Here is a 10,293-nt window from a genome sequence, read left to right on the forward strand (position 1 = left end):
AATAATGCCACTGTCGCTAATACATATTCTTGTTTTGTGTTTCGATGTTCGAATGAGATTGGCCTAGTCTGTGTCTAAGCAACAAAGAACTGACTATGATAGAAACATGAACGTGTCGCTTCAACTTCAGCAATCTTGAAGGACTGCTTCTTTGGCATGTTAAATGTCACATTATAATACTATGCCATCCAAAGCTGAAGGCGATTGAACTGAAATGACATTTATGACAGGATGAGGTGAATGTATAGAATGAAAATATCCTTTCCTTTGGCATAACCGGTCATAACCGTTCGGTCACATTCGGTATAAAGTTTTGGCAGCTAACCGTGCACCATTACAGAATTGTGGCGCATCCTGATTTTGTAGCAACATAATAGGCTTGTCCCTCGGCATCAAAATTTCAGATTGTGGTAAAGGACACCAGTAGGCTGAAGAGAATTAAGAAACTATTGCATAGTTGGCAGCATTGTGAACGTTAACTACAGTGTAAAATGACTTGTAGATTCGGATAGGTTGGTGCGGAGGCGCGTGGCTTAGTGGTTAGAGTGCTGGACTCACGATCGTAAGACTGGAGTTTCGATTCCTGAACCGGGCGACACTTTGTGTTCCTAAGCAAAATACTTCATTTCACGTTGCTCTAATTCACTCAGCTGGCAAAATGAGTAATCCTGTAACGGACTGGCGTCCCGTTCAGATGATGAGGAATATATATCCCATGAAACCGGGAATCCGGCCCTTACGAGTCGATATGATTCGAGAAGGTAACTTTGCCTTTTTGTGGTAGTAACATGACTATCCTGCACAATGAAATTCTTGAGAGCCGAGATGGCACACTCACGAAGCCATCGTGGCTTCTATGATTCTGTATGAGAGTCTCCGATAAGGCTTCAGTGATATTTCTCGAGATTTCTTGATAAGTGTCCACCATTTTTTTTGCAGAACAAATGCAGCTGTGTGGTTAAGAAGTTAGCTTCTTAACCATATAATTTGGGGTTCAGTTCCACTATGCAGCACCTTCTACTATAGCGCCGAGTCGACAAATATCTAGCAAATGAATTTGGTAATCGGAAATTGTGTAGACGCCTGCTTTCTATATGAGTGTGTTATGTGCGTGTGAGTGTGTGTTTTATAAACTAGGCTGCAGGATCATCTTTATTCAGAGCAATACTCTTGCTGGTACCTGGCTCCTACAGTCCGAAGTCACAGCACTTTACTGGAAATAGCAATGGAGGAAAAACTAACAGTAACATGAGTGGAAATGATGGGTGACTTCTATACATGATACTGGAAAATGTGACGAAATGAATTATATTATTAGAGTATTGATTCGAAGACACAGGAGGAGATGAAGAGATAGATAGATAGATAGATAGATAGATAGATAGATAGATAGATAGATAGGTAGGTAGGTAGGTAGGAGGTAGGTAGGTAGGTAGGTAGGTAGGTAGGTAGGTAGGTAGGTAGGTAAGTTGTTAGTTTCGAAATCAATACTTTGATGAAAACGCATAGGATCTGAGCAAGGAGATAACATAATGATGGTCATATGCATCCTCTTTTAGGGAGCTATCTGAAAGGCTAATAGATCGATCGCAAGAAGCACAATCAGATAGGAAGATACGTAGAGAGGTAGGTAGATCGATAGATAGATGATAACAAAATAGACACGTAAGTATGTAAATAGACAGATCGAGAGATATATAAGTAGATAAATGGATAGATAGATAGACAGACAGACAGACAGACAGACAGATAGACAGACAGACAGACAGACAGACAGACAAATAGATAGATAGATAGATAGATAGATAGATAGATAGATAGATAGATAGATCTGTGTTTCTCAAACTTTTCGCGCCAAATTGCAATATCGACCAAATAAAGGGTCCATTGCCCAACTATGTGAAAATAAACCCTAACACAACTCACTAACACAAAATCCCTTAGCCCCTCCCCGTATCATTTGACACACACACACTATATCGTAGACTCGTTGCCCTGTTAGTGCCGTTTGTACTAAATATGCGGGTGTTTACAAATCCCTTATTGTGGGTTTAGTTTTGCCATTTGTCAATAAAATTCAAACGTTAACTATATTTTTCAGACAGATTAACTTCTGGAAACTTGCGCTTTCTTTTACACTGATTTTCATTTTCCCCAAATGAACCATTGACCAGAACTACCGATGCAAAAACAATTAATGATTGTATTATAAAGGAAAAGAATAAAACTTTTTAATGAGAATCATGTGTTTGGTACGATGCAGCTAATGCAGATACATTCGGCTTAAGACTTGTCAACTTTAGCCGCAAGTCTCCTCGTTGTGTCACATCCAGTCCAATTCTTTTACAGGAAAGTAAAGTTCCAACATGGTTAAAACCAGATTCGACCAGATATGAGGTAGGCAAGGCAAGCAAAAGTAATTTCAGATGTTTCCACAGACTTAGGTAGGAATTCAATATACTCTGATGGTACCACAAACCTTCTTTGCCATTACGGCGATATTGCATTGTGACGTCATTGTCATTTTGTAATTCTATCAATTCCTACTGAATGTCATCCTCGCAATCGACTGCATCGACATCAAACGGATTGCTATACCAATTCGGAATATTCAGCACAATAACATCTTGAAATCGCTCCACCATGTTATCGTGCAATGATTGTAAACAGCTGCGATATGTAGTTAAATCCTCATCAACTAATTCATCTAAGTTATGGAAATTGATGGAATGATGTTTTGAAATGTTAGTCTTATACAACACCAATTTCGTAAAGAAGGTGGTGATAAACGATTTACAATCAATGAGAGTTTTTCTGTTTCCTTGTAATAACTTATTCAAATCATTTGATTTTGTGAATATATCACAAAGAAAAAAGATATCACACCTTGCAGCCATCAGTGAAACGGATAGTGGAGTATCTTCAAAGAAAGAGATGATTATATGAAACAGTTCAACAAAGCGTAAAACACAGTTTCCTTTTGACAGCCACCGGACTTCAATTTGGTATAAAAGTTTAGTATGGTCCTCATCATTTCTCAGACAGAGTTGACGGAAAATTCGATCAGACAAAGAACTGGATTTTAATTTGTTCACAGTCTTGATAACTAATTGTAGCGCATCATTCAACCTACCGTTCATATTTTTTGCCACTAAATGTTGCCGGTGTGCCAAGCAATGAACCTTTAGTATTTGGTGGGAAATTTAACGCTTTAGGAGAGATGAAAAACCTCTGTATTTTCTTATCATCGAAGGGGCTCCATCAGACGCACAGGCAAGGATATTACTGAGCGGGTTATTATGTTCTAAAAGGAAAGACTTGAGAGTGCGAAAAATAGTTGCACTTCTTGAATCAAGCGGCAGTTTCTCTATGAACAGCATTTCCTCACAAGGTTGAAGGTCTTCGCTGAAATACCGAACATATACCATCATCAAACATTGATTGTTCACAACAGTTGACTCATCCATTTGTATAGAAAATTCAGAACGCTGGAGAATATTAATGAGCTGATGTTTGACATCGTTGGCCATTTCATTGATGCATCGAGAAAATGTGTTATTACTAAGTGAGATCTTCTTCATAATGTTATCGGATTTTTCGTACATAACGGTTGACAAAACCTCTTTGATAACTGGGCGAAGTAATGTTTCTCCAATTGTGTGAAACTTCCCAGACTTAGCAATAAGCAATGCAATGTTGTACGATGCAATCAACCCGTTATTCTCCTGTTCATTTGTTTCCTGGAGTAGCGTGTTGAATGTTTGTATTTACTTTTTGAAAGAGGAGCTCACTTGCAAAAAGTATGATAACAGCTTGTCTTCCTTGTCAGAATGCTTTGTATGAAAGTGATACTTCAAGCGTGAAGGTTTCATTGCTTCGTTAGTCAATCTTTGATGGCAAAGAAGGCGCATAGAAGGCACATTGTAACTGACAGTTCTGAGGAGAGGGGATTAATCCAAACGATAAGTAATCACTACTGTACTGTCAACAAATTTTCTTGACTGGAGGCATGAGTAAAGAGAAAATGTGAAAACGAATTTCTACAGATGGCGTCAGAAAGGCAGTATGGTATTCCCAAAGAGAAGAAGTCAATAGGGCAGATAGATAACACGTCTTTACTGGGGCAAATATGGATCTAGTTCGTTTGGTTGCCAGCATTTCAAAAGTTAAAGTTTATCGAAAATTTTAAAATTTGGCACATTAATGTACCTTTCCAAGCTAAATTGCTCGAGTTTTTCAACTTTTTCCAGGAAAATGTTTTTAAAAAGTTATAGATGTTTAAAGTTTGATCATTTTCACCCACTCAAGAAACACGATTTCAAAGCTGTCATTTTGTGCGTGATTGCACATTTTGTCAACATCCTGAAAATAGCACTTGTGCTTTGATATGAAACCACAGAATTACATATGACATATAACCTCTCATAACTTTTTTTTATTTTTCGGAGTTTTCTCAAATCGCCTGCCAAAATCTCAAATCGCCCACCATTTTCTAGAAATTCTTCCATCGCCCACGGTGGGCGATATCGCCCACTTTGGGAAGCTATGAGATAAATAGATAGATAAGAGTGAGCAAGGCAAAGGATTATACTAGTTCCTACTATATGACCTTATTTTTCATTTAGCTGTTTTTATTATATTATAATCTCGTCTTCTCTGCACCAAGATACCATTGCTCCTTTTTATATTTTCTTTAGTTCCAAATCCATCTCTTAAAAATTTTAATTTTTTTACTATCTTCTTTCTGCAATCCAACTAAGATTTATATTCTAAAACATAACTTTTATTCTTCATTTTATTAAAACTTCTTACTTTTTTCTCAAATATTTTTTATATTTTCAACTGTCATCCAAAACTCAATTTGACCTGAATCTTTTCCAATACTTTTCTGTATTTTAATTCTTTCCTTCCTTCTTTTGTTTGTTTGTTTGTTTGTTTGTTTCTTTCTTTCTTCTTCATTTCCATTTCTTCCCCAACCCTTCTTTCTTATCTCTCTGTTTCATTTGTTCACTCCTCCCGGCCAACCTCCTCCCACACAATTTATCATATATAACAAGTATTTTTACAAAACTTAAGCTCTCTTAGCAAGTCTGTTCTCAAACCCATGACCTTTCTTCACCTATTATCTTTCACCTTTTGATCTTTACCCATTCTCTTACCCAGTCACTCATCTCTCTTCCCGCCCTACAGGCCGTTCATGTTTTGACTTTAACACTATAGCAATATTTTTATCTTTCATTTTCCTGTGCTTGAAAGACTTTCATCAGCAGTTATTTTTATTTTATTTATTTATTTTTTTTATTAACCTTGCCACAGGAATTAAACCTACAGCTACTATTTTGACATTTTCCTCTCTCCGAATATCTGTCTTACTACTGTATATTTTATCCTTTATGCTTTACTTATTTCAGTTACTGGACTGCGATCTAGCTGGGGCACCACCTTCAAGAATTTTTAGTCGAATGAATCGGCCCCAGTACTTTTTTTAAAGCTTGGTACTTATTCTATCGGAGACTTAAGCCGAACCGGTAAGTTACCATACCGTTAACATACCAACACCGGTTGCCAAACGGTAGTGGGATTCAAACAGACACAAAGACACACACACACACACACACACACACACACACACACACACACACACACACACACACACACACACACACACACACACACACGTATATATATATATATATATATATATATATATAAACACAGACACAAAGACACACACACACACACGTATACATGTATATATACTCTTTAACTCTTTTACTTGTTTCAGTCATTTGACTGCGGCCATGCTGGAGCACCGCCTTTAGTCGAGCAAATCGACCCCAGGACTTATTCTTCGTAAGCCTAGTACTTATTCTATCGATCTCTTTTACCGAACCGCTAAGTTACGGGGACGTAAACATACCAGCATCTATTGTCAAGTGATGTTGGGGGGACAAACACAGACACACAGACATATACACACATACATATACATATATACGACAGGCTTATATATATATATATATATATATATATTATATATATCTTAATGAATGACAGGAGATCAGATTACCCTAGTAATTATATCAGGCAGAAGTGGTTATATGCATTTGTACAAAGGAAAATTTCTCGTGTGGAAACACGCTTCAAACAGAAAATCCGGGGTAAAAATAAGTAAGCAAACCAACGTGAATAAAGGATATAAAAGATGCGTTAAAATAAATGTGCCAATATACAGATATCAAAATGTAAATTTGAAAAAAGGTAGCGACTCTGCCTGGCAATATCAAATTAGGTTGAAACATGAAAGAGTTAGTAGTGCAATGAAATAATCTTTTCAAATATAGGCACAAGGTCTGAAATTTTGGTGCAGGTGGGTAGTCGTTTACATCGTCCCCAGTGCTTAGCTAGTGATATTTCCTCGATCTGGAAAAGATGAAATGCAATGAAAGCTGGGGGAATTTGAACTAAGAATGTAAAGACGGACGAAGAGCTTTTAAGTATTGTGTCCGACGCGATAATGATTCTGCCTGCTGGCCGCCTTAGTGCAATGAAATAATATTAAATTTTTGCGGTTTAAAAATGATTTTTCATGTTTCAGAAAATAGCAAAAAAGGAAACGATTTAGAAATATAAATTTAAATTCAATGGGCAACAATAAGAAGAAACTAGAATAAATATTGAAATATATAGATTATTCCTAATTTAACATGAGCGTTTGGATGTAATTCGTTAAAACTGAATGCGAGAGGCACGCATATGTCAATGTTGTATGACATGAGATGTATTAAAGTTTCAAGGGAATAAAAAGGCTAAAACGAAATAAAAGGTATCCGAAAATAGAAAATAGCAACAAGTATTTATTTAGGGATATGTTAACTTAGATTAAAAGAAAATTCCAGCTGAATTTTGTAGAGCTGTAATGGTGAATATATTTGCATACTTGTGGCTGTCTCCACTTCTTCAACACAAAAATGGAGGTTGTTGAAAGAGAATCGGTTAAGTGCAAGTTAGATTTTATATGTGCGTCAGTGTGCGTGTATGTATATGCATACATATATACATAAATCTATATTATATATACATATATACATACACATATATAGAGACACACATTATATATGCGCATATATATATATATATATATATATATATATACATACATACATACATACATACATACATACATACATACATACATGTATGTATGTATATGATTAATTGCAAGTCAGATTGAATGGATTGAAGCAAAAAATATCTATAGTAGTAAACGTTAGAAGAGTATTTTTAAATATTTTTGTGAAAATGAAATCTTAGCAAAATTTTATAACACGAATGAATAATTTTATGAGAAAGTAAAATAGTGTTATAAATGCTTAACTTATTACATTGTATAATATTACATAAAAAACTAATAAATGCGCCCTTTTAAAGCCTAGCCAGGCTCATGGGCCCGGTTTCCCGGTTTCATTGGCGTATATGTTCCCCAGCTGGACGGGATGCCAGTCCATCGCAGCGTTACCCATTTTTGCCAGCTGAGTGGACTGGAGCAACGTGAAATGAAGTGTCTTGCGCAAGAACACAACGCGTCGCCCTGTCCAGGAATCGAAACCACAATCTTGCGATCATGATGCTAACCACTAAGCCACGCGCTTCCACATAATATTACATACATTGAAGAAATTCACTGAAATGATCCGTGAAAATAGAGTATATGATACTGGTGACGGTTAAAAAGAACATTTAGTAGAAATACACTGCTTAATAAACTGGTTAATATCTAAAAGAAAAAAGATGAATTCAAATGATTGATGTTTTTGAATACTATATAATGAAATATAAAGGTAACTGCCAATTAGGCTACACTGAAATGAATGCTGTAGGTTACTATCAACTCAAGAAATATACGTAAATAATTTAAAAACCCGAGTATATTAGTGTTGAAATGCTGCAAAGACTTATTAAATAAAGAGTAAATGGAAATTTTGTCACTGTTACCGTGAGAATAAAAGGCAAAAGGAAAAAGGGGTAAATTAGTATTAAACTGTAAATGAGAAGAATATCTAGAACAATAAAAGTGATTTTGTTGGTGATATCTAGAACAATAAAGGTGATCCTGTTGATGAGTTCCCTCAAACAGAGACCATTGAAGGCCCCTACCCAAATAGCCCTCCATTGATTGAACACATATTCTCTATTCCTGCCGGATGACACCTTTACACCACTCAAGCAACAACCCTCTAACCCAAGCAGGTTTCTCCCATTTGGCAGAAGGGGTTCCTGAGAGCTTTGCCTCAACTACTTCATACGATGTGCCCTATAGGCAGTCGAAGTACTTCTCTGGATGAGAGAACTTGATGGCTTTGTTTGTGTAGCCGAAGCGAGTGAAAGTATTACGAGGCTGGAGTGCAAATCCTACCTCAGCCTCGTTTAATCGCCCTTTACGACACGCAACGAAAACGTTAGGTTTATTCTTTGACATACTGGTACCCACATAACCTGAACTCTTTTGGTACCCGGACTTACACACGATTCTGGTTACCATTTATTGAATTTTATAACCAACCAACAGCTGTAATCAGAGACTGGAATGCGTACTGTACTTGTATAATTCGGGAGTGTCAGTTCAGACTGTTTGGTCACGTTGCTCGATTTTCCGTGCTGGATCCAGCATATCGTTTTCCCTTGTTTGAGGATCGGCTGAGGTGGCGGCTCGTATTGGACGGCCACGTGCCACATTGTCACAGCGGACGATGAAATATCTCGAAAAGACGGAGAGTGGCTGGGATACTATTCAGTAGGTTACCCAGGACGACCAGAACAAATGCCGAATAATGGTGGATGCAGCGATGTGCTGCAAGGGCGCATGCCCCCTTACCTGACCTGACCTTTTGATGAGGCAGCTAACACATCATGTCAGTATATGAATTTTGCTGCTTGTCTTTTATCTGTTTTTTAATAGTTTAATCTTTTTGCTTTCTGATTACTCTCTCAAATATACTGCTTATTTACATTGTTTTGAGTTAATCATTCATTAGTTATGAAGGCACGTGGCTCAGTGGTTAGAGCTCACAATAATGAGGTAGTGAATTCGATTCCTGGATGGATTTGTGTGTTGTGTTCTTGAGCAAGACACTTTATTTCACATTACTCCAGCTCACTCTGTGACAGAAATCAGTTGCGACGTCACAGGTACCAAGCTGTATCGGCCTTTGCCTTTCCTTTGGATAACATAGGTAATGTTGAGAGGGGAGGCTTGGTATGCATGGGCGACTGCTTGTCTTCCATAAACAACCTTGCCCAGACTTGTGCCTCTGAGAGTAACTTTTTAGGTGCAATCCCATGGTCATTCATGACCGAAAAGAGTCTTTACCTTTACCCTACCTCAAAGTTTCGAGATCTCAATGATTTGATTATTTTTAGAACGACATTGTAAGTGCCGGCTTTAACATATTATAGGTAAAATATTTGGGATGGATTAGGTCGGTTTAAATCCCAAGGGATTAAAATCTTTTGAGGTTTTAAAGGTTTTCTGAGGATATGTATACATTAGTTCTGAATAGCAATTAAGGAGAAAGAATCAGAGAATAAATTCCAAACGCTTTGCACTTGCAAAGCAGACAAATTTATTTTTAGTATGTTATTCAACGAATCAACAATTTTTTTATTCGTTTTTATAATTGATGTACTTCGAAAAATATGTCATTATTTCCATTGTGGTGGCAGAAGTTATAAGAGTGTTAGCTGAACCGTAATTTTTAATTGTTTAGTTAATTTGATATATGACCTGAAAACGAATGTTACCTTGAAATGTAATACAACTGTCAAATTCTTTATAATTGCATTTGTGGTCTGAAGGGCAGTTATTATTCAATCTAGATATTTTGCTATTCATTTCTCTTGTTTTGTTTTATAATAACTTTTAATTTTCAGTATTGTTTGTCTGTCTGTCTGTCTCTCTCTGTCTCTGTCTCTCTCTCTCTCACACACACACACGGACACACACGCAAACACACAAATAACAAATACACACACATACAAATACACACCACATACACACACACATAAAATAAAGAAAATACTTCTGTTTGTATTATCCTTGTTTATAAAATTTTCTCATGCATGTTGAATCAACCTTGAGGGAAAGCACACACAAACAAACAATGCTTTTCTTTATTAATGATTTTTCACATTTCTTTTTCTTATAAGCTTTTTGTTTAGTTCAGGAAATTAAAGCACGTTAACACTTCAAAACTTGCTTGCCCTCATCTTCTGAATTAAGTGATGATAGATAAA

General features: G+C 36.6%; 1 protein-coding gene and 1 long non-coding RNA gene across 3 annotated transcripts in view; one reads left to right on the forward strand and one right to left on the reverse strand.

The window, feature by feature from the left end:
• LOC106867957 (calcitonin receptor) overlaps positions 1-10,293 on the reverse strand; it is a 246,476-nt gene that overhangs the window by 203,671 nt on the left and 32,512 nt on the right. The gene's annotated exons all lie outside the window — the stretch shown is intronic.
• The window catches only part of LOC128248488 (uncharacterized), an 8,141-nt gene continuing 335 nt past the window's right edge, over positions 2,488-10,293 (forward strand). The window contains exons 1-3 of one of the 2 annotated variants that reach the window (XR_008264675.2): positions 2,488-4,165; positions 5,412-5,528; positions 10,207-10,293. The exon at positions 10,207-10,293 is cut by the window's right edge and continues 335 nt beyond it. This is a non-coding gene — a long non-coding RNA (uncharacterized LOC128248488). The remainder of the gene's footprint in view (positions 4,166-5,411; positions 5,529-10,206) is intronic. The other variant, XR_008264676.2, reaches the window with a different exon arrangement.

This window comes from Octopus bimaculoides, chromosome 1 (genome assembly GCF_046866305.1).
Source record: "Octopus bimaculoides isolate indiv1 chromosome 1, ASM4686630v1, whole genome shotgun sequence".
NCBI lineage: Eukaryota > Metazoa > Mollusca > Cephalopoda > Octopoda > Octopodidae > Octopus > Octopus bimaculoides.